This window comes from Adiantum capillus-veneris, chromosome 12, assembly GCF_014529385.1.
Source record: "Adiantum capillus-veneris isolate H3 chromosome 12, ASM1452938v2, whole genome shotgun sequence".
NCBI classification, from domain to species: domain Eukaryota; kingdom Viridiplantae; phylum Streptophyta; class Polypodiopsida; order Polypodiales; family Pteridaceae; genus Adiantum; species Adiantum capillus-veneris.
The window spans coordinates 36,499,705-36,522,133 of NC_140942.1; positions in this window are offsets into that span (position 1 = coordinate 36,499,705).

The following is a 22,429-nucleotide window of genomic DNA, read 5'->3' on the forward strand; positions in this document are numbered from 1 at the left end:
CGACAAATCACTTTAGTAATGGCCGCAGGGTTGGCACAAAGCCGTTCCTCAAGGCTCAGCACAGTCCCTTTATAGTCTCCAATCTCCTCACTTTAAATCGACGCTCAAAGCTTGTGAATCCTTGTCACTTCTCCCAAAGCCAAAAGAGCCTTCTCCAATGCACTTAGCTTGGGCTATCAACACCCAAAGCACAACTAGTTAGGACGTTGTAAAATGCATCATGAAGGGGGGTTTGGGGGGGGGGGGGGGGGGGGGGGGGGGGGGGGGGGGGGTTTGTCAAGGTGTGCAAGGGAGGGGCTGATCTGTGCTCTTTTGATACTTTCAAATCTCTCGCAAAGCCACTATTCCCAGCCTCCATCTCCATTTCGTTTGTGTTGTTGGTGGTGGTCGTGGAGGAGGAGCTGGTTGCTTGGCCCATTGAGGAGGTTCATTTTTATTTTTTTTTCTCCTCTCCTCCTAGGCCCATTTCTCTTCGGGTGTGAGCTTGTTTTTTTTTTTTGCACATTGTTTTTCTCTCTAGGGACTCTTTGAAGGACGAGAGATTCCCGCTTTCACTTGTTGGGCAGCTCGAGCTTTGTCCTATGTCACCTTCTTCTCTGCCTCTACCCATGCTTGTAAATTAGCCAGGTGGACTCTCTTGGCCTCTGATCTCTCCCACTACTCCTGCTCCCTTTGTCTTCTCTTCTTCTCCTACTTTCTTTGCACTTCTCTCTCAACTTCCTCTTTCTTTTGCCTATCTTTCATTTCTCTTAAATCTTTTGGCTTCTGGTGCTTTTAATACGGGATCACTTGGTATTACCTTGATCACCTTTTGTTTAACACACTGACCAATTTTTTGCAGAGTAGTTGCAGTTTCTTGAGCTCTAGAAGACGTGGCAACATGACAGATCTCTTGATTTTGTAGAGGACCTCGATACTCTTCTTCACTTGTTCTTGTTTCTTTGGTGTCTCTCTGTAAAGATGAGATTGGTGGGTGAATTGGCAAAGGTGTGCGGGTGGCATGATTTAATGGTGGGAGATCACCAAAAATATGCCACATGGTGGTTTGATCCTCTGGATTCAAAGGTTGGGGAAGTTGTTGGGAGTTTAGAGTAGGTTGTGGTGTTGGGTTATCCAAATGTGGTTAAGGTTGTGGATTTAAAGCAGTGGATTCAACATGAGCTACTTGTTGCGGATTTACTATGGTGTGAGTGGTGGTGGTGGGATTGATGTGCATAGTGGTTTTCTCTTGTGTTTCGTCCATGTGGTGTAAGATATGAGTGTGTGCTCATTTGATCTCAAGAGGATCTCCTAGAACATGCAAATGAGAAATAAAAACTTCACATTGTAAGCTTTGACTTATATAGTACTTAAAGTTTTTTTTTAATTTAAAAACCTAATAAAACTAATAATATTTAAAAAAACCTTATAATAGATGAAACTTCACGCACAGAACCATTGATTGTGCCATCAAAAAATCACTTGTCATTACAATGTTTACAATAGAAATGGTTAGTGTTAGAAATATATCAATTTTCCATCCAGTTCCTGTCATTTCATTGCCTTGTCTCCAACCATCAGTGGAAGTAATCTTTTGCACTCAAAGCATGATATAAATGTGATTACCTCACTTTAACAACTTTTGTTATTATGCATTTTAGACTTTTTGACACTCTAGTTTTCTTCCTCTCTCTCTCTCTCTCTCTCTCTCTCTCTCTCTCTCTCTCTCCCCGCTAAAACTCTATAGAACCAATTGAACATCTCATGTAGGGCATTGCTCCTTTTCCTTCCACCTCCATGACGTGTGTTTTTGAAGTATACTGTTTTTTCTTGGTAGTGTGAACACTCCATTATGTGGCTTCTCCAGATGCCCAATGAACCATAGGTGTTGAGAGAAAATGCAACATGTGCAAAAAGAATGAGCTAAAATAAAAACTTTAGTTCAAACACAAATACATTTTGACTCTAGAGACTAAGTGTTCAATCCACCATGTAATATGTTATGTGTGTTTCCCCCCAAGCATCAACCATTTGTGTTGTGAAACTATTCATTACAAACTTCAAGGTGGATATCTCATCACAAGTTAGCTTTGCCTTTTCAAGCAATCTCATCACAAGTTAGCTTTGCCTTTTCAAGCAGACAAAAAATATCATCTACAGACTGCCACACATGAGCGCGGTTAATTTCAAGGGCTATTTTGTTACCTCTATAGATAGTAATGTCACACACCTTTTTTCACAATTGAAACTGAGTGGACTTTGGGAGTCATACTAGTTTGTGTTACCATATACATGTGGTAGTGATGTGTGTGAACACACTAGGACCCCCGGGGCATTTTTTCCCTCTTTAGGAGGTTTTTTCCCCTGTGCATTGTATATACACCCATCACTCTAAGGCTATCTATCTTTCCATTGCACACTAAGTACCACACTCTCTATTGTGTGCCTTGAGATTCCTTCGTCTTCTCCAAGCTGTGTGTGTTTCTCTACAACCCTAATTCCAACAATTGGTATCACAGCAGGTCATGGCCTCCCTGGCTTAGTCGCCAGCTGCTCCAGCACACGCCTGCTCACTTTCTCCGATTTCAGTGAGCTTTGGCGAGCGTTCGCAGGTCGACAAATATTTTGGGACAGCTCGAAGAGCTTGGTCTGCTCAGAATTTTGATTTGGGATCATTTTGGCCTCCGTTTCCACTACAGGCAGTACTGCACAGGCTATTTCGTCATTTTGTGTAGAATTTATGTCAATGCCGTTTTTTGCATAACAGGTGCCTTATAGTCTTCTATGGTTTGTGTTATATAGCATAGGTTGTTCCCGCTCCGTTTCTCCTATTTTCGGGCAGTTTTCACATCAGGTGCAGCATTTACCATGGCTGACAACAACAACAAAGATGTGTTCAAGATGTTTGCTGCTGAGGATAGGTTGGATGGGGACAACTACCCTATGTGGGCTTATATGATGCAACATGTTCTTGTGTCAAAGGGTGTCTGGAACATTGTGCAGGGCATTGATGTACGTCCTGGTTCTGAGGATGTAGGCGATGTTGAGGATGTTGCAGGTCTTGCTGCAAGGATTGCAGCTGTTAGAGTTGTTTTGCCTACGACAGAACAAGCTCGTTGGGATGTTAAGGATGCGCAAGCTCATGCATTGATTGAGTTGTCTGTGAAGCACACCATTGTTCCTCACATCCGTTCAGCAAAATCTGCAAAATAGGCTTGGGATATTTTAGCAGGTCTTTATGCAAGCCGCAATGAGGCTAAAATTGCTTTGCTGCGTAAAGAGCTGGAGTCGAAGATTATGCATGAGAAAGATGATATGGACACTTTCCTTGCTAGTGTCAAGGATATCAATGAACAGCTTATTTCTTCAAGTGAAGTCATTTCAGACAGTTCCCTTGTGCAGACTGTTCTTGATGCCTTACCAGATTCCTACCAGACTTTTGCTAGTACTTGGAGACTGATGACCCAAGGAAATCCTGAAGTTGTCAAGTTTGATGCATTATGCACATTGCTATTGCAAGAGTCACTTTCCAGAAAAAACAAGACTAGGCAGCGTGCAGTTGAACAGGCTTTTATTGCTTCTCAAAGAAAGGGTGGTAACAGCAATGCACCACTTCTTATGGTTCTGCTGCGAGTGGCAAAAATTATGTTCCTAATCCTTCTGCTGGCAGTACTTTGTCTGGTAATTCTGGTGATAAGGGCAAAAAGAAGATGCGTTGCCATAATTGTAAAGCCAATGATCACTTGATCAAGTCGTGTCCTAAGTTGAAGGCCAAAGAGGCTAAGAAGAAAGAGGGTGGTTCCAATACAAATGTAGCCATTGTTGAGTCTTCTGTGAAAGGAGACTGTGTTGTTGATGCTGATGCAGAATGGGCTTTTAGCGCAGAGTGCACTTACAATCTTGTTGTCCATGATGCATGCTTGTCAGTTGTTGCTGCAGATTCACATGTGTGGTATTTCGACAGTGGTGCTACAAAGCACATTACCTCACATCGTGAATTGTTTACCTCTCTCGAGTCTGTCCCTCATGGGAATTCATTCACTTGTGCCAACAACGCCTCTTATCCAGTTCAGGGAGTTGGAAAGATTGTGCTCACTACTGCTAATGGCAGTTCCTTCACACTTGTTGATGCACTTTATGTACCTGGGATCAAGAAGAATCTCTTATCTGTATCCGCACTTGCTAGACTTGGACTTGTAGTCAAATTTGTGGATGACAGATGTACAATTCATGATCTGAGTTTTGGTGATGAAATTGTTGCATCTGGGCTTCTGTTCCGTGGGCTGTATAAGCTCACTTTGTATGACAAGTGTGGACAAAATTTTGCAAATGGTGTTGCAGATTCAAGGGCTATTTCAGATGCAAAACTTTGGCATGCACGTTTTGGTCATCTGAATTTTTCCAGTTTGCTGCGTTTGCAGAAATCTGATATGGTTGCTTCTTTGCCGCCTCTTGAAGCACCTGTCAAACATGTTTGTGAAGGATGTATTTTGGGTAAGATGCAGCGTTCTAAATTTCCAAAGGATGGTTCAGTTCGGGCCACATGTAGGTTGCAGCTTGTGCATAGTGATGCTTGTGGGCCCATGCAAACTCCGTCCTTGGGCAATTACCTGTACTTCGTGACTTTCATTGATGATTACTCTAGGCATGCATGGGTATTTCCGCTTAAAGCGAAGTCCAAAGTCTTTATGTGCTTCAAACAATTTCTGGCTATGGCTGAAAATGTCTCGAAATGTACTATGGGCACCTTCCGTTCAGATCGAGGGGGGGAGTATATGTCTCATGAATTTAATGCATTTTTGGCTAGTCGTGGGATAAAACACCAATGTACAGTGCCTTATACACCTCAGAAAAATGGTGTTGCTAAGAGGAAAAACACGTTACTGACGGAAATGGCACGATGTATGGTCAAAAGTCAATCTTTGCCGCATTCTTTTTGGCTTGAGGCCATTATGTGTGCCACTTATGTACTTAACAGGTGTCCTACGAAAGCTTTGCAGTCTACTACTCCATATGAAGCATGGCATGATAGAAAACCTTCTATTGAGCACAGGCGTGTTTTTGGTTGTTTGGCATATGCTTTGGTGCCACAAGTGCAGCACAGAAAATTGGATGATAAGGCTGTCAAATGTAAGCAAAGGTTATAGGTTGTATCATCCGCAAACAAAACGTATTCTGGTTTCACGGGATGTAGTGTTTGTGGAAGATTCTGTTCAGCCCTTGCTGTCATGTACTAGAGACAGTAATGTAAGCTCACAGGACATTTATGACACTTTGTTGCCTCTTTTCAGTGGTGGAAATACGAATGTAAGTTCCAATGAGGCAAATGTACAGCCTATGGGGGTTTCTGAAAATGTTTTAGATCAGCGTATTACTGATGCAGATGTACATGATGTACTTGATGAGGAAAGGGCTGAAAATGAGCACGCTAGAGGTATGCCAAAATGGCTGGTGCACACTTTGCGTGACAGTAAATTGGATGAACCTTTGTCTAGTCGTACTCGTTCAGGCTCTCGCCATGCATCTTATGCATCAGATTGTTATGCTTTGGCTGTGTCTAGTTTACATGATGTTGAGGAGCCTCTGTCTTTTGATGAAGCACAGAATTTAGAAAATTGGATGGCTGCCATGCAATCAGAATATGATGCACTTATAGAAAATGACACATGGACTTTATGTGATTTGCCTCCTGGCAAAAAGGCCATTGGTACAAAGTGGGTTTACAAGTTGAAACGCAAGCCGGATGGTGAGATTGATCGCCATAAGGCTCGACTTGTTGCAAAGGGTTATGCAGAGCAAAAAGGCATACACTACAAGAGGCTCTTCATATTAGCGACGCTCACACAGCGACGCTCAAAAAAAAAATTCCCGGCGTCGCTATGAGCGTCGCTATAAGCGTCGCTATGAGCGTCGCAAATTTACAAAGAAATTTGCGACGCTCATAGCGACGCTTATAGCGACGCTCATAGCGACGCCGGCTGGGGTAAAAAAATAACCGAGCGCGCCCAAAAACTCAGATCTCAGATTTGAGTTTTTCGGCGCCCTCAAGCAAGGAGCAGGTAACGCTCTCCCTCACTCTCTCTCTCTCTCTCTCTCTCTCTCTTTTTCTTCTCCACACACACACACACACACACACACACACACACGAGGAGAGGAAGGAGAGCCAGGTATGCTCCTTCCCTCTCCTCATTCTCATGTTCCCTTCCCCTCTTTCTCTCTCCCTCTCTCTCTCTCTCACACACACACATACACACACACACACATAGTGTTTTTGAGAGAGAGAGAGAGAGAGAGAGAGAGAGAGAGAGAGAGAGAGAGAGTACAAACAAAAACAAAAACGCACACACACATACATAAACAAAGAATGCACACACACATTGAGAGAGAAAAAGAGAGAGAGAGCATGCATAAACAAAAAACGCACGCATTGAGAGAGGAAAAGAGAGAGAGAACATGCATAAACAAAAAACGCACACATTGAGAGAGGAAAAGAGAGAGAAAACATGCATACGATCCAAAAAAACGCACACACATTGAGAGAGAAAGAGAGAGAAACTAATTTAACGTCGTAGGAAACTAATTAAAATTAAAAGACCTAAAGATCTAGCCGACGAGGAGTTGAACTGAAGACCTATTATTCAAGAGGGAAATGGCATAATCAATCTATCATACTTGGCATGGGTGATAGAAAGGTTATACCATTTATCTCTTTTTATTGGCACACATATCCACACACGCGCACACACACAAGAAGAAGAGAGTTATAACGTCGTAGGAAACTATCTTAAAAGACGTTAAAGATTAGGTTATATGTAGACTTACATTAAATTAGATTTATGTTTATTTTTAACTAGATTTACGTTTATTTAAGCTGGATTTAGATTTACGTTATATTAGATTAGATTTAGGTCTCCATAGACTACGATGCCTGCATGAAGCGGGTGAAGAAAGCCCTCAATGGAATATAGGGTATTGCTGCCTTCACTCATGGTGGGCTCCGTCGATCCAAAAGTACTGGTGAAATGTCTTCAGAAGATAGGGAAGAAGGTGGATCTTCAGGGCGGCAAGAGTCACTACATCCCCGACACAATGACCATCTAGACAACCTCTAGTCATTAGACTTACGTTAAATTAGATTTAGCTTTATTTTTAGTTAGATTTACGTTTATTTAGATTTATGCTTATTTACGTTAGATCGAGTCCACGCAAGAATTACTTACGGTTTAGGGTTTAGAGTTAGACGAACAGTGAAAAGATCTACTGTGAAAAGATGTTAAGTTGAAGTGAAGTGCTACAGCTAGAGAAGAGGCAAAGGGATTTTGTCCACTACATGCAGTATCATGTAGACGTGGGTGTGTAGATTTCTTGTACCCACAAATATAGGTATTGACCAATAAAGACGAGATTATAACCCGGTGGTTCTGATCTCCGTGCACCTCTAGACCGAGGTGTGCGGGGATTGGACATGACTAGAGAATGTGAGGTAAAGAGAGAGAGAGAGAGAGAGAGAGAGAGAGATAAGACGAAGAATGCCAATAGAATATTAAATTTGTTGTCCAGGTTATAAGTTTTTTATCCTCATTATGAGTAGCGACGAGGATGTGGGACCGTCCAACCGAAACACCTATCTCTCAACGAGGGTCTTATGTCCTTGTAATCAATGCAAGCATGCTGTGCGACGGACAAGACGTGTTTCTTTGCAGCACGTTCGCGAATTTGGCGAGTTCGATCCATCTATTATAGATCGAGTTGTTGCCAATTATAACTCGTCGGACTCTGACGCTGGCCAACAAGCAGCAATCTTGCAACCCAATAGACGTGTTCGCAGGCGCTTTGGTCAAGCAGCATATGTGAGGCCACAAGATGTAGCCTCTGACAGCTCGGGGGATGATCATGCAGAGCACATTCCCAACGAGGCAATGTTTGAGCCCGAGATTGATGAAATGATCGAGACGATCATGGATTCAGAAAGGCTTATCTATGATGATATGAAAAGTGAAGCCGATACGTCATCGTATAATGGAGCACGTATGTCTAGATTGAAAGCACTCCTGGTTCTTCTCAACATGCAGGCAAAGTTTGGATGGAGTGACACTAGCGTCACAACGCTTTTCAGGTGATCTATTACAGTTAGTTTACTTTAATAGAACTCTAAATGTATAATGATCTGATAGATTTTTACACGACTGTATCATATTTTTATGTTGTGTAGATTGCTGAAAGAGCACATACTACCAGCTGACAATGTGATGCCAGATTCCCGAGATGAAGCAAGAAAGATTTTGCAAAACTTGGGGATGGATTACAATTCTATCCACGCTTGTCCTAATGACTGCATTCTTTTCAGAGGGGAATACACAGACATGGAGAAGTGTCCGAAATGTGATTCCGAAAGATATCGAGTAGATCTCCACGGGACAAAAATTCCACAAAAGGTTTTGCGACATTTTCCTTTGCTTCCTCGCATCAAGCATTTCTTCGAATGTAAGTCCATGGCCGCCCTAGCATCATGGCATGAGGAGAATAAATCTTCGGATGGTGTGCTACTAATTCCTGCAGATTGCGCAGCCTGGAAACATATAGATGGAACATGGTCGGATTTTGCCAGGGAAGCTCGAAATTTGCGCTTAGGCCTGGCTATGGATGGCGTAAATCCATTTGGTCAAAGATCAACATCTTACAAGGGGCACCTATGGCTAAGCTTGATTGTGCCAGGGCGATATAAAGTGGGGAATATGGATGTGTATCTTCGTCCACTATTGGAAGAGCTACAACAATTGTGGATTGGCATAGAGGTGGTGGATATGAGCCGACACACAGGACGACGGAATGCTTTGATCAGAGGCATTCTAATGTGGACCATGCATGACTATCCCAGGCTAACAGAATGCTCAGGTGATCTATTGACACTCCTCACTCAGACACTGTAAATATTGTTTTTTCCCATAGTTGATCTATTATCATGTGTATACATGCAGGGCTTCAAACAAGCGGATATAGAGCATGTGTCACATGTGGACCTAGACTGAATGCACGTAGGGCACCCTCACTGAAGAAGCAAATCTACGAAGGTCATCAAGCGTATCTTCCAGAGAATCATGTGTTACGCGACGGCTTTTTGGGAAGAGAGCCACCAAGGATGTCTGCACAAGCATGGTTAGAGCAGAAGGAGATGTGCGATGACGGATTGCCTCCAGGGATGAAGAGACTATCTCTATGGTACGAGTTACCATACTGGCCCCGACTCATGATCAATCACTTGCTCAATCCAATGCACATATTCAAGAATGTGGGTAATCTACTATGGGACCATTTGACCGGCAAGAAAGATACTTTGGGAGCCAGAGTTGACCTTAGAAATGTGGATCGTATGGAGCAATATTGGCCGCAAACAGCGTCTGATGGATCGATAAAACTCCCTAAAGCACCATGGATTTTCACAGGAGCCCAAGAACGCAAAGTAAAAGAGGCCATTTGATCTTTGCGGACCCCCACTGGCGTAATGCACTCGCTCCGAACGTGTTTTACTAAAGAAGGAAAGCTTACCGGTTTGAAGTCACACGATTGGCATAAAATGTGTCAGGTACGTTCATAGTGGAGTTTAATATCATTGCATAAAATGTGGACTTTAATATCATTGCATAAAATGTGGACTTTAATATCATTGCATAAAATGTGGACTTTAATATCATTGCTGCACATACTTTACAGTTTATTTTACCGGTTGCCATTGAGGGATGTTTGTCTCTCGACATCCGTAACACAATCTACAAACTTGCAAAGCTGGTGCAATGGATCTCACAAAAGGAGATCAACGTACACTCCATACCATTCGCCAAACTAAATGCTGCGGAGCTTGTGTGCATGTTTGAGCAACATTTTCCTACTACAATGCTAACCATTCAGGTGCATCTTCTTGTTCACATAGTTGATGAGGTGGAAATAGCTGGCACAGTTCATTCCAGATGGATGTTCTTCTTAGAGCGTTTCATGAAAACGCTTAAGGGATATGTGCGTCAAAAGGCACGTCCGGAGGGTAGCATGGCAGAAGGTTGGTTGGTATCAGAGTCCCTAGTGTACATTGGAGAGTGGCTAGACGGATTTGATAAATCCCAGGACACGCTATGGCGAACCATAGATGATGAGCGCATATCTGGGATTGTCATGTGCAATCTCGGTGTTGAGAAGAAGATGACGGAAGATCTAGAGGCTAAAATCAACCGATTTTGCATGCTTCACAATCCAGTGATGAAAAAGTGGATTTCACAATATGAGGATGCAAAGCAAGAGCGACAAAGGGCACGAATCGAGTGGAGACGGGGAAGACGACCACCGATGCACTATCCAGCGGTTCTGGAGAGCCTACCAACCTTCATGAGCTTAAGATGGTTGCACAACCAATTGAAAAGCGCACAACAATGCGGTGACGAAGTGACTGAAGAAGAGTGGGAGTACTCTCGGGGTTGCGCGACCAAGGTAAGTTTGCAATGTACGAGTAGCAAGTGACTTTATTTATAAACGTTTGAACGGCCACTCATAATCTTTGTTCGTTGTAGTATAAGTCATACACAGCAGCATGGTGTAAAGGTCGACATTTTAGGGTGGAACGAATCGACAAAAAGCGTTTTACTCAAGATTGTGGAATCATGGCAAAATTTGAACAGTCTAGTCGACGACGTTCCTCTGATGCAGATCCTGTGGTGGCGGAACTCACTTACTTCGGCACGCTGCAAGAGATTTTGAGGATTGATTACAGAGGATTTTTTGTCGGCTTGTTCGACGTGCAATGGTTCAAGATAATCATGGAGGGTCGCAACGCTACTGTGCGTAGAGGAGAGTCTGGTTTTCTTGAGGTGGATTCTACTAAGAAATGGACTGACCTAAGAGACACTTTCGTACTACCCGAGCATTGTGAACAAGTAAGTATGTAAATAGTTAACATCCCCCTTTTACAAGTTATGTGCTTGAAAGCTCTCATGTAAGTTATGTGGCTCTGGCAGGTAGTATTTCATCCTACAAAGTCTACATCAAACTGGTGGTACGTCATAGAGGTAGCCCCTCGTAGTGCAAGGACGTATGAAGGCTACCATATGCCAATCACAACGACATCAATGGAGGAGATCAGAGAAGATGCTCAATCAGAAGCCGCTGCGGTGGTGCCAGACGAGCATCAAGATGCTACTACTCTATATGGGGTGCATGCAGAAGAGCTACAAAATGAAACAGAGGATATGTGTTTAAACGGAGAGCTCTATATAGATATAGGAAGTTATGCTGAGTTATGCGAGGATGAGAGAGAGATCTCTTAAAGCCACAAATATTGTATTTGAACAATTTTGCTCCGTGTTGTAAAAGCTCTGGCTCTCTAAGTACCTTCCATGGTGTATAATGCTCTTTTCTACTCGCGCTCACATCTTTTGATTGAAAATTTTGAGTTTTCGACTTGCCTCTTCTATCACTCGATTCATTGCGTCATTGTATTTATATGCGTCATTACGTCATTGTATTTAATGGTCTTTGCGTCATTGTCTACTCCATTCATTCAATATTAAGTTTAAATATTCGTGTGTTTAATGCAGGTATGGATGATGAGGAGTTTCTTTCTTCTTTGTCACCGCAGCAGAGACAGTGGTATGTGGAGCGTCATCGCTCTGGCGCATCATCGCGTGTTCCTACACCATCCGCATCTCCCTCTCTTTCGGAGCATTCGGCGCGCTCCGAAGCTTCGGCGTCGACGAGACGAGCTTCACACTCGTCTAGACACCGGCGCTCTAGTGGTGGCGGTGGCGGTTGTTGTGGGGATTCCGCCACCGATGCCTCCACACCGCCTCGTGTTCGACGAGGCTCTTTACCCTCCCCTTCTTTGCCCGCCCCCACACCAGGTTTTGCACGGCTGACTGTTCCTAGAAGCTACACACCTCTACCTACTCCGCCAGGAGCCACCCCACTCGACACTCCTCGCTTCGGGGCCCAGACGCCGGTGGAGACACCTGACGTCCGTACCCCCATCGACACGCCGCTAGAGACCCCTTCCGGGACACCCAGGTTCACGCGTCACCGGCCAGAGGGCTTGCCTTACTCCGTCGACATCAGCGGCGGCATCATCATGGATGATGACGGCAAGAAGGTGATCTTGCGCATGCGTGGTCTTTGCTCTCAGCTGTTTAGACACTATATACTAAACAAATGGAGTGAAGTACCAAGTGATTTAAAAAACAGAGTCATCAGCATACTTCATGATGAGTTTCCCGTTCCAACACGGGATCAGCGCTTCAATGAAGACCTGATGAAGATTCGAATGCGCGAATACTGCAAACACAAGCGTTCCGAAGTGCAAAAAGCAATCAAGAATGGGTGGAATAGGCCAGATTGGCTGGCCAAAGAAGATTGGAAGAATGCGAAGAAAGCAGCGCGCGAGAATCCCGACAAGTGGAAGCAACAAAAGGATGCAGCCAGAGCGCGAGTAGAGGCAGGGAGCTCGCACCACTTGGGGAGCGGTGGATGGGCATCATTTGAGGCCGATTTCGTAAGTCTTTTCACATTGCTCTTTATGCATGTTCGATAGTTTAGGGTTTATGAGTTTTTTAGTTCTAACATAATGAAATCTTTGTATGTTTTGACAGTGGTCGATGACAGGACGTGATCCCACACCGTACGAGCGCGAGTACGCAGGCAGGAAGGGCTTAAACGCCCTGATGGACATTCTCAGTTCTCGCGGCGGCATGGTTAGTATTAGGGTTTACTCTTTTTTATTTTTTGTATTGTTTTATAAATGTCGTTATATGTTTATACTTACTGAAAGCTGTCTTATTGTCTTTTTTTGCAGAATCCGACAGATACGCCGCTTGGACGCGATGAGACGTCTGACTAGACGACTTCAGTTTAGCCGTAGCTAGATAGCATTAGTTTAGGGTTTCTCATAGCTTATGTATCATGAGACGGATTTTATACGTCTTTTTGAACCATGTATATTATTACATTTGTCACCGCAGTTCCTTTTGCCAATCAATTCTTTATGCCTATGATGTTGTACAATTGTCATTATTACATTTGCCAATCAATTCATTTTGCCTATGATGTGTACAATTGTCAATTTTGCAAACAATGCGTCTTGTGGGTGACTATTTTGGGTCTATTATCTACCTTTGCACTTTTTTTAAAAAGTGAATCAAGTACAATATGGTTGATGGGTGGCAGGGCATTCAATGCCCTGCCACCAAAAAAATATTCTCTCGGGCGTCGCTATTTATGGCTCTGTGGCATCGCTATGAGCGTCGCTATAGTCTTCTGTGTAAACGTCGCTATAAGCGTCGCTATAGGCATCGCTATAGGCGTCGCTATATAGCGACGCAGATAGCGACGCCTATAGCGACGCTCTCGTAGCGATGCTCGTAGCGACGGTTTTAGCGACGCCGGGGGTTATAAAAACCCAATGTATTTCCATCGCTAACAGCGTCACAAGAGCACACAACCTCTTGTAGTGATAGATTATGAAGAGACTTTTGCTCCCACTTGTCGTATGACTACTGTGCGTTTTCTATGTGCATTGGCAACTCATTTTGGTTGGGATGTACATCAATCAGACATTGTTACTACTTTCTTGAATGGTGACATATTTGAGGAAGTTTATGTAACGCAGCCTCGCGGTTTTGTCATAAAAGGACAAGAGGACAAAGTGTGCAAATGTAACAAGGCTTTGTATGGGTTGAAGCAATCTCCTCGTGCTTGGTATGAGAAAGCTGACACTCATTTGGTCAAACAAGGATTTCGTAACAGTCCAACAGAAAGCACATTGTATGTAAAGCGTGAGGGTGATGTATTTCTCATCGTGGTTCTTTATGTTGATGATTTGCTGATCACTGGACCAAATGAGAGACATATTGCTGAATTTAAGGCTGATTTGAATGCTACTTTCAAGATGAAAGATTTGGGGTTGTTGCATCATTATTAGGGCATACAGTTTAAGCAGTGTGATGGTGGTATTGCCTTGTGTCAAAAAAGTTACATAGAGACATTGCTATGTAAGTTTGGACTTGAGGATTGCAAACCTATTGCCACTCCCATCGAAACAGGTTTGAAGTTGAGTGTACATGATGCTAGCGATCCTGCTAATGTCACTCTTTACCAAACTGCTGCTGGATGCCTCATATATGTATGCAACACAAGGCCGGATATTCAGTTTGCAGTCTCACAAGTCAGCAGATTTATGCATAGCCCAGGGTCTAAGCATTGGCAGGCTGTCAAGAGGATTTTCCGCTACCTTAGTGGCACTTTACATCTTGGCTTGTTTTATCCCAAGGGGGGAGCATTGCTGCCAGACATACATGCTTTTTCGGACTCAGATTTGGCTAGTTGTTTTGACACGTGAGTGTCCACAAGTGGTTTTTGTTTCATGCTTGGCAGTTCATGTATATCATGGTTGAGCAAGAAGCAACCTACTGTGGCCACTTCAAGTTGTGAGGCTGAGTACAGGGCAGTCTTCATAACTACGGTTGAGTGTTTATGGCTCAGACGCCTTATGGCTTATTTGGGTGTTGGACAGGACACTGCCAACACTATCTACACTGGCAATCAGAGCGCATTGGCAGTTGCGAGGAACCCAGTTTTTCATGCTCGCACAAAGCACATTGAGGTGCATTACCACTATGTCAGGGAGAGGCTCTTAGCAGGAGAGATCAGCTTGGCTTATGTGCCAACACAGGACAACCTTGCAGATCTTTTCACAAAGGCATTGTCTCGTGAAAAGCTTGAAGCTTTCTGCAAAGCTTTGGTCTTACTCTCCTTTGTGGACTGATCCTGTCCTCGGGGCATGGCACTTCCCTTTACTCCTGTGCTAGCTCTCGTTCACCGCATCACTCCAGGGGGGATTTGTTACCATATACATTGATAGCCGTTTTTCGGCTTTCCATAATTGCCATAGTAAGCTACCTCACCCTACCAAATTCACCCAAACACTATGGCTATCCCTACCATTTCACTGTAAATAGGCGTGTGTGAGTTAGGGGGCTTTTCCCATATCTTCTTAAAAACCCTCAGCTAGCTAGTCACAGAGCTAGTTGCACCAAAAAAATAAAAATAAATAAAAAAATAAAAGTATATTATGGCCTCTTTGTGTGTAAATATTTCATTGTATATATGGCCTAAATATAGGGATTTTTTATATTTATTTTGGTATTTTATTTAAATATTTCTACTTAGGTGTGTGTTTTATTAAACCTATGTACACCTTCTTTCATCCTCTTACACCATAATTATATTTTTTGCCAATATGTACATACTCTAACCTCATATTTTTCCTTTATACAAATCACTCTCACATTTTCACCCTCACCCTCGTGAAAACAAAAAATTGATTTCTACTCATTGGTTACGTTTATTATATTATTTACTTGCATACCTTTTCCTCCTTCACCCAAAATAATTCAAGGAGGGACCATATCATATAATTCCAATATCTTTCCATATCCATAACTCCTCCATATTTTTATTATTATTTTTACTGATTATTCTAACACCATGTGCTCATTGAGCTAAAGTCCATGAATAGTCCATACACTAGTCCCACCATGTATATATTTCTTTATTCACCAATAATCCTCCTCCATGCATGGGTCAAGGGCAACTTGGATGCTTTGTATTATAATATGACAAAGGAGGGGCTCACTCTTGGATGCATTGTACAAATTCAACAAAGGAGGGGGCCACTAAAAGACTTTTGCAGGCATAAAAAACAGGTCTTTTGGTGGGATTTTTAATATCCATCTCCACTCCGAATTTGGAGCGGTGGTCAAAAGAGAAAATGTAGCCCACGCTCTGAATAATCCGCTTAAATATTTTCATGATTTTTGGAGCTCCCACCGGTGAGATATGATTTTTTGAGTGGACCCCAGTTTGCCCACTTTTCTCACAAGTAGCCCATAGTCTTCTCTCACCTCTATCCACACTTCTACACACACACACACACACACATCCCTCTCAATCCCTCACTCAAACCTGCACCTTCAATGGTTTCTCTCACCTTCTTCACCATTAACCTCCCCACTTACTTCCATAGCTCTCATATGAGCTCTCCATGTACATACACCATCTCTATGCCTCTCTTGTTGCCCGCCCCGGACCGCCTCAATTTTGGTGCCCCCACTGAGGAGCGATTGTGTGCTTAGTGTTGTTGTATTGCATGAATGTTTGAATTTCAGCATAATCAAGTAGATTTTATGAATCATGAAAACAGACCGAGTTTAATTTCAAGGAAACAAAATTTGATCTAGAATATGGTTCGGATTATGCATAACATAAGAAAGGAAAAAAACATTTTCACATAAAAGTTTAGAATTCATGTTGAAAGACCTTTCAAAACTTTGTGTAGTTAGTTGATGATTGTTTGGAACTAATCTTTGTGTGGTTCTAGCATTGAGAGACTATGACACGCTATACCTTTGATGATATCCCAATCTTCTTCCGAAATCCAGAAGAAGATGTTGATGATTTTCTTGCTGATTTTAGAATGGTTTGTCATATCCTTGGTAAAAGGGATGACATTGAAAAAGGGGATTTTCTATTGCTATGCCTTAGAGGCAACGCTGAGCAATGGTTTTGGAGTATGTCTTCTCAGATTGAAGATGGATATACCCAAATTTCCAAAGCTTTGAAGGCCAGATTCTCTAAAGTTCCAACAACGGAGAAAGCATGGGCTTCACTACGGAGACTTCAACAACATGGTGAAGACTACTATGCTTATGAGGATATTTTTTCTCGTCAATGGGAAGGATGTGGATTTAGTTCTACATTTCCAGATTATGTAAAAATGGATCAATTTATTTCGGGTTTGTCTCCTTTCTTGAAGACTAAGGTTACTTGTAGTGGACCCTCTACCTTTGAAGAAGCGGTCACTATTGCCCGAAGGAAGTTTCACAAGTACTTCTACATCAAAAATGGTTTCCATCATGCTGGAAGAACCAACCATCATGAAAGTGTTTCTATCAAGGAGTCATCTCCTTTGCCATACTTGTCTCCTTCTACTCCGACAAATGTTGAAGAAGTTACTTACATGCCAACTGATTATTCAAGTGCTAAAGTGTGTGGCCAAGATTCAAATGTGGAATCTCTTTCTTCTACCTTTATCACAAGCATGCAAAAATTGACACAAGATATCTCAAATGGCATTGATGATTCAATAATGGATACATCCAACCTTTTGGCGGAGGATCAATTTCTAGTCCGAGTAGACGAAGCTTTTGTGCAACATGACTCTATGGAGAATGAAGAACTTGAAGGTAACCTTGATCTTATGGAATGTTCTGAGAGTGTATCTTGTCTAAAAGAAGAGAGTGAAGAAGAAGATGAAATCATAGGTGGAGAGATCATAGACCACATTGATCATAAAGAGATGATTGTGTACATGGAATGCCAACTCCAAAACAAAGTAGAAGAGTGTGAGTTGAATCCATGTGAGGATAATCTTGAAGAAGTGTTTGAGGATGTTGAAAAGCATTGGTATGACCCATGTATGTTAAGCATGGAGGAACCTATCATGCAAGAAGCCAAATGTTTCACAAAATCAAACAGTAATCCATCAACCTTTGAGGTGGTACAATGTGAGGAGTTACAACCTTGCCAAAGGGGGGGCTTAGAAGGGGATTAAGAACATGGCAGAGTAGTAAAAAATGAAATCATAAAAGGAAGCTGTCAGAAGGGTATCATTCTCTCCAATAGTGTTTTAGTGGGTGGATCTCCATTCATGGGACAATCTCTTAGCAAGAAAATCCAAGCTTTTGAAGCCCCAATCATCTTCACATTGGGTTTCACCTCTTCAAGGTCAACTTCTCCTCTCTTCACATATACCTTTCATCGGGGACACCATACCTTCTTAAGCGGAAGAGGACATGAATACTTGGTGATGAACGGATGTTTCCAAACCTTCTTCATTTGATTCTTTGGTGTATGGAGGTCGCACATTGTGATGCTTCTGGTCTTCATCATAGATGAAAAACTTGTTGATTGCTACATGTGGATATTTCATCAATCATTACCAAAATCTATTCTCTTCCAGTGTGTTGGAAGCAATAGAAACCTTCGTCTATTATCTACCTATGTGGTAAACTATTTGCAATATCTTCCAATAGCAGTTGGAAGAATGGATCAAGCTTTCCTAAATCATGAAGATCATAGAAATTTTGACTTGATGAGCCTAACCAGGTTGAATGAATTTTATGAGCTACAATTCAGGAATTCGCTCATACAAGCTCTTGAAGATCGTAGCAGATACATCAACTTTACACAGGAGGAAGAGCAACCAATCTTTTATATCACATTCATAGTGATAGATGCAATGATGGAGAATAGTAAATCTACAAGTTTCCTCATGTTACCATATACATGTGGTAGTGATGTGTGTGAACACACTAGGACCGCCGGGGCATTTTTTCCCTCTTTAGGAGGTTTTTTCCCCCGTGCATTGTATATACGCCCATCACTCTAGGGCTATCTATCATTCCATTGCACACTAAGTAACACACTCTCTATTGTGTGCCTTGAGCTTCCTTCGTCTTCTCCAAGCTGTGTGTGTTTCTCTGCAACCCTAATTCCAACAATTGGTATCAGAGTAGGTCACGTCCTCCCGGGCTTAGTCTCCAGCTGCTCTAGCACACGCCTGCTCACTTTCTCCGATTTCAGTGAGCTCAAAATTTTGATTTGGGCTCATTTCGGCCTCCGTTTCCACTACGGGCAGTACTGCACAGGCTATTTCGTCATTTTGTGCAGATTTTCTATCAGTGCCGTTTTCTGCATAACAGGTGCCTTATAGTCCTCTACAGTTTGTGCTATATAGCACAAGTTTTTCCCGCTCCATTTCTCCTATTTTCGGGCAGTTTTCACATCAGGTGCAGCATTTACCATGGCTGACAACAACAACACAGATGTGTTCAAGATGTTTGCTGCTGAGGACAGGTTGGATGGGGACAACTACCCTATGTGGGCTTATATGATGCAACATGTTCTTGTGTCAAAAGGTGTCTGGAACATTGTACAGGGCATTGATGTACGTCCTGGTTCTGAAGATGTAGGCGATGTTGAGGATGTTGCAGGTCTTGCTGCAAGGATTGCAGCTGTTAGAGTTGTTTTGCCTACGGCAGAACAAGCTCGTTGGGATGTTAAGGATGCGCAGGCTCATGCATTGATTGCATTGTCTGTGAAGCGCACCATTATTCCTCACATCCGTTCAGCAAAATCTGCAAAACAGGCTTGGGATATTCTAGCAGGTCTTTATGCAAGCCGCAATGAGGCTAAAATTGCTTTGCTGCGTAAAGAGCTAGAGTCGAAGATTATGCATGAGGAAGATGATATGGACACTTTCCTTGCTAGTGTCAAGGATATCAATGAGCAACTCATTTCTGCAGGTGAAGTCATTTCGGACAGTTCCCTTGTGCAGACTGTTCTTGATGCCTTACCAGATTCCTACCAGACTTTTGCTAGTACCTGGAGATTGATGACCCAAGGAAATCCTGAAGTTGTCAAGTTTGATGCATTATGCACATTGTTGTTGCAAGAGTCACTTTCTAGAAAAAACAGGACTAGGCAGTGTGCAGTTGAACAGGCTTTTATTGCTTCTCAAAGAAAGGGTGGTAACAGTAATGCAGCCACATCTTATGGTTCTGCTGCGAGTGGCAAAAATTCTGTTCCTAATGCTTCTGCTGGCAGCACTTTGTCTGGCAATTCTCGTGATAAGGGCAAAAAGAAGATGCGTTGCCATTATTGTAAAACCAATGATCACTTGATCAAGTTGTGTCCTAAGTTGAAGGCCAAAGAGGCTAAGAAGAAAGAGGGTGGTTCCACTGCAAATGCTGGCTCCACTACAAATGCAGCCATTGTTGAGTCTTCTGTGAAAGGAGATTGTGATGCTGATGTTGATGCAGAATGGTCTTTTAGCGCAGAGTGCACTTACAATCCTGCTGTCCATGATGCATGCTTGTCAGTTGCTGTAGATTCACATGTGTGGTATTTCGACAGTGGTGCTACAAAGCACATTACCTCACATCGTGAATTGTTTACCTCTCTCGAGTTTGTCCCTCATGGGAATTCAGTCACTTGTGCCAACAACGCCTCTTATCCAGTTCAGGGAGTTGGAAAGATTGTGCTCACTGCTGCTAATGGCAGTTCCTTCACACTTGTTGATGCACTTTATGTACCTGGGATCAAGAAGAATCTCTTGTCTGTATCCGCACTTGCTAGACTTGGACTTGTAGTCAAATTTGTGGATGACAGATGTACACTTCATGATCTCAGTTTTGGTGATGAAATTGTTGCATCTGGGCTTTTGTGCCGTGGGCTGTATAAGCTCACTTTGTATGACAAGTGTGGACAAAATTTTGCAAATGCTGTTGCAGATTCAAGGGCTATTTCAGATGCAAAACTTTGGCATGCACATTTTGGTCATCTGAATTTTGCCAGTTTGCTGCGTTTGCAGAAATCTGATATGGTTGCTTCTTTGCCGCCTCTTGAAGCACCTGTCAAACATGTTTGTGAAGGCTGTATTCTGGGTAAAATGCAGCGTTCTAAGTTTCCAAAGGATGGTTCAATTAGGGCCACATGCAGGTTGCAGCTTGTGCATAGTGATGTTTGTGGGCCCATGCAAACTCCGTCCTTGGGCAATTACCTGTACTTCGTGACTTTCATTGATGATTACTCCAGGCATGCATGGGTATTTCCGCTTAAAGCGAATTCCGACGTTTTTATGTGCTTCAAACAATTTTTGGCTATGGCTAAAAATATCTCAAAATGTACTATGGGCACCCTCCGTTCCGATCGAGGGGGGGAGTATATGTCTCATGAATTTAATGCATTTCTGGCTAGTCGTGGGATAAAACACCAATGTACAGTGCCTTATACACCTCAGCAAAATGGTGTTGCTGAGAGGAAAAACAGGTCACTAACGGAAATGGCACGATGTATGGTCAAAAGTCAAGCTTTGCCGCATTCTTTTTGGCTTGAGGCCATCATGTGTGCCACTTATGTACTTAATAGGTGTCCTATGAAAGCTTTGCAGTCTATTACTCCATATGAAGCATGGCATGATAGAAAACCTTCTATTCAGCACATGCGTGTTTTTGGTTGTTTGGCATATGCTTTGGTGCCACAAGTGCAGCGCAAAAAATTGGATGATAAGGCTGTCAAATGTATTTTTGTTGGTTATAGTGCTGAAAGCAAAGGTTACGGGTTGTATCATCCGCAAACAAAACGTATTTTGGTTTCACGGGATGTAGTGTTTGTGGAAGATTCTGTTCAGCCCTTGCTGTCATGTACTAGAGACAGTAATGTAAGCTCACAGGACATTTATGACACTTTGTTGCCTCTTTTCAGTGGTGGAAATACGAATGTAAGTTCTAATGAGGCAAATGTACAGCCTATGGGGGTTTCTGAAAATGTTTTAGAACAGCCTATTACTGATGCAGATTTGTGTGACAGTAAATTGGATTGGCTAGAGGTATGCCAAAATGGCTGGTGCACACTTTGCGTGACAGTAAATTGGATGCACCTTTATCTAGTCGTACTCGTTCAGGCTCTCCCCATGCATCTTATGCATCAGATTGTTATGCTTTGGCTGTGTCTAGTTTACATGATGTTGAGGAGCCTCTGTCTTTTGATGAAGCACAGAATTCAGAAAATTGGATTGCTGCCATGAAATCAGAATATGATGCACTTATAGAGAATGACACATGGACTTTATGTGATTTGCCTCCTGGCAAAAAGGCCATTGGTACGAAGTGGGTTTACAAGTTGAAACGCAAGCCGGATGGTGAGATCGATCGCCATAAGGCTCGACTTGTTGCAAAGGGTTATGCACAACAAAAAGGCATAGATTATGAAGAGACTTTTGCTCCCACTTGTCGTATGACTACTGTGCGTTTTCTATGTGCATTGGCAGCTCATTTTGGTTGGGATGTACATCAATCAGACATTGTTACTGCTTTCTTTAATGGTGACATATTTGAGGAAGTTTATGTAACGCAGCCTCGCGGTTTTGTCATAAAAGGACAAGAGGACAAAGTGTGCAAATGTAAGAAGGCTTTGTATGGGTTGAAGCAATCTCCTCGTGCTTGGTATGAGAAAGCTGACACTCATTTGGTTAAACGAGGCTTTCGTAACAGTCCAACACAAAGCACATTGTATGTAAAGCGTGAGGGTGATGTATTTCTCATCGTGGTTCTTTATGTTGATGATTTGCTGATCACCGGACCAAATGAGAGACATATTGCTGAATTTAAGGCTGATTTGAATGCTACTTTCAAGATGAAAGATTTGGGGTTGTTGCATCATTATTAGGGCATACAGTTTAAGCAGTGTGATGGTGGTATTGCCTTGTGTCAAAAAAGTTACATAGAGACATTGGTATGTAAGTTTGGACTTGAGGATTGCAAACCTATTGCCACTCCCATCGAAACAGGTTTGAAGTTGA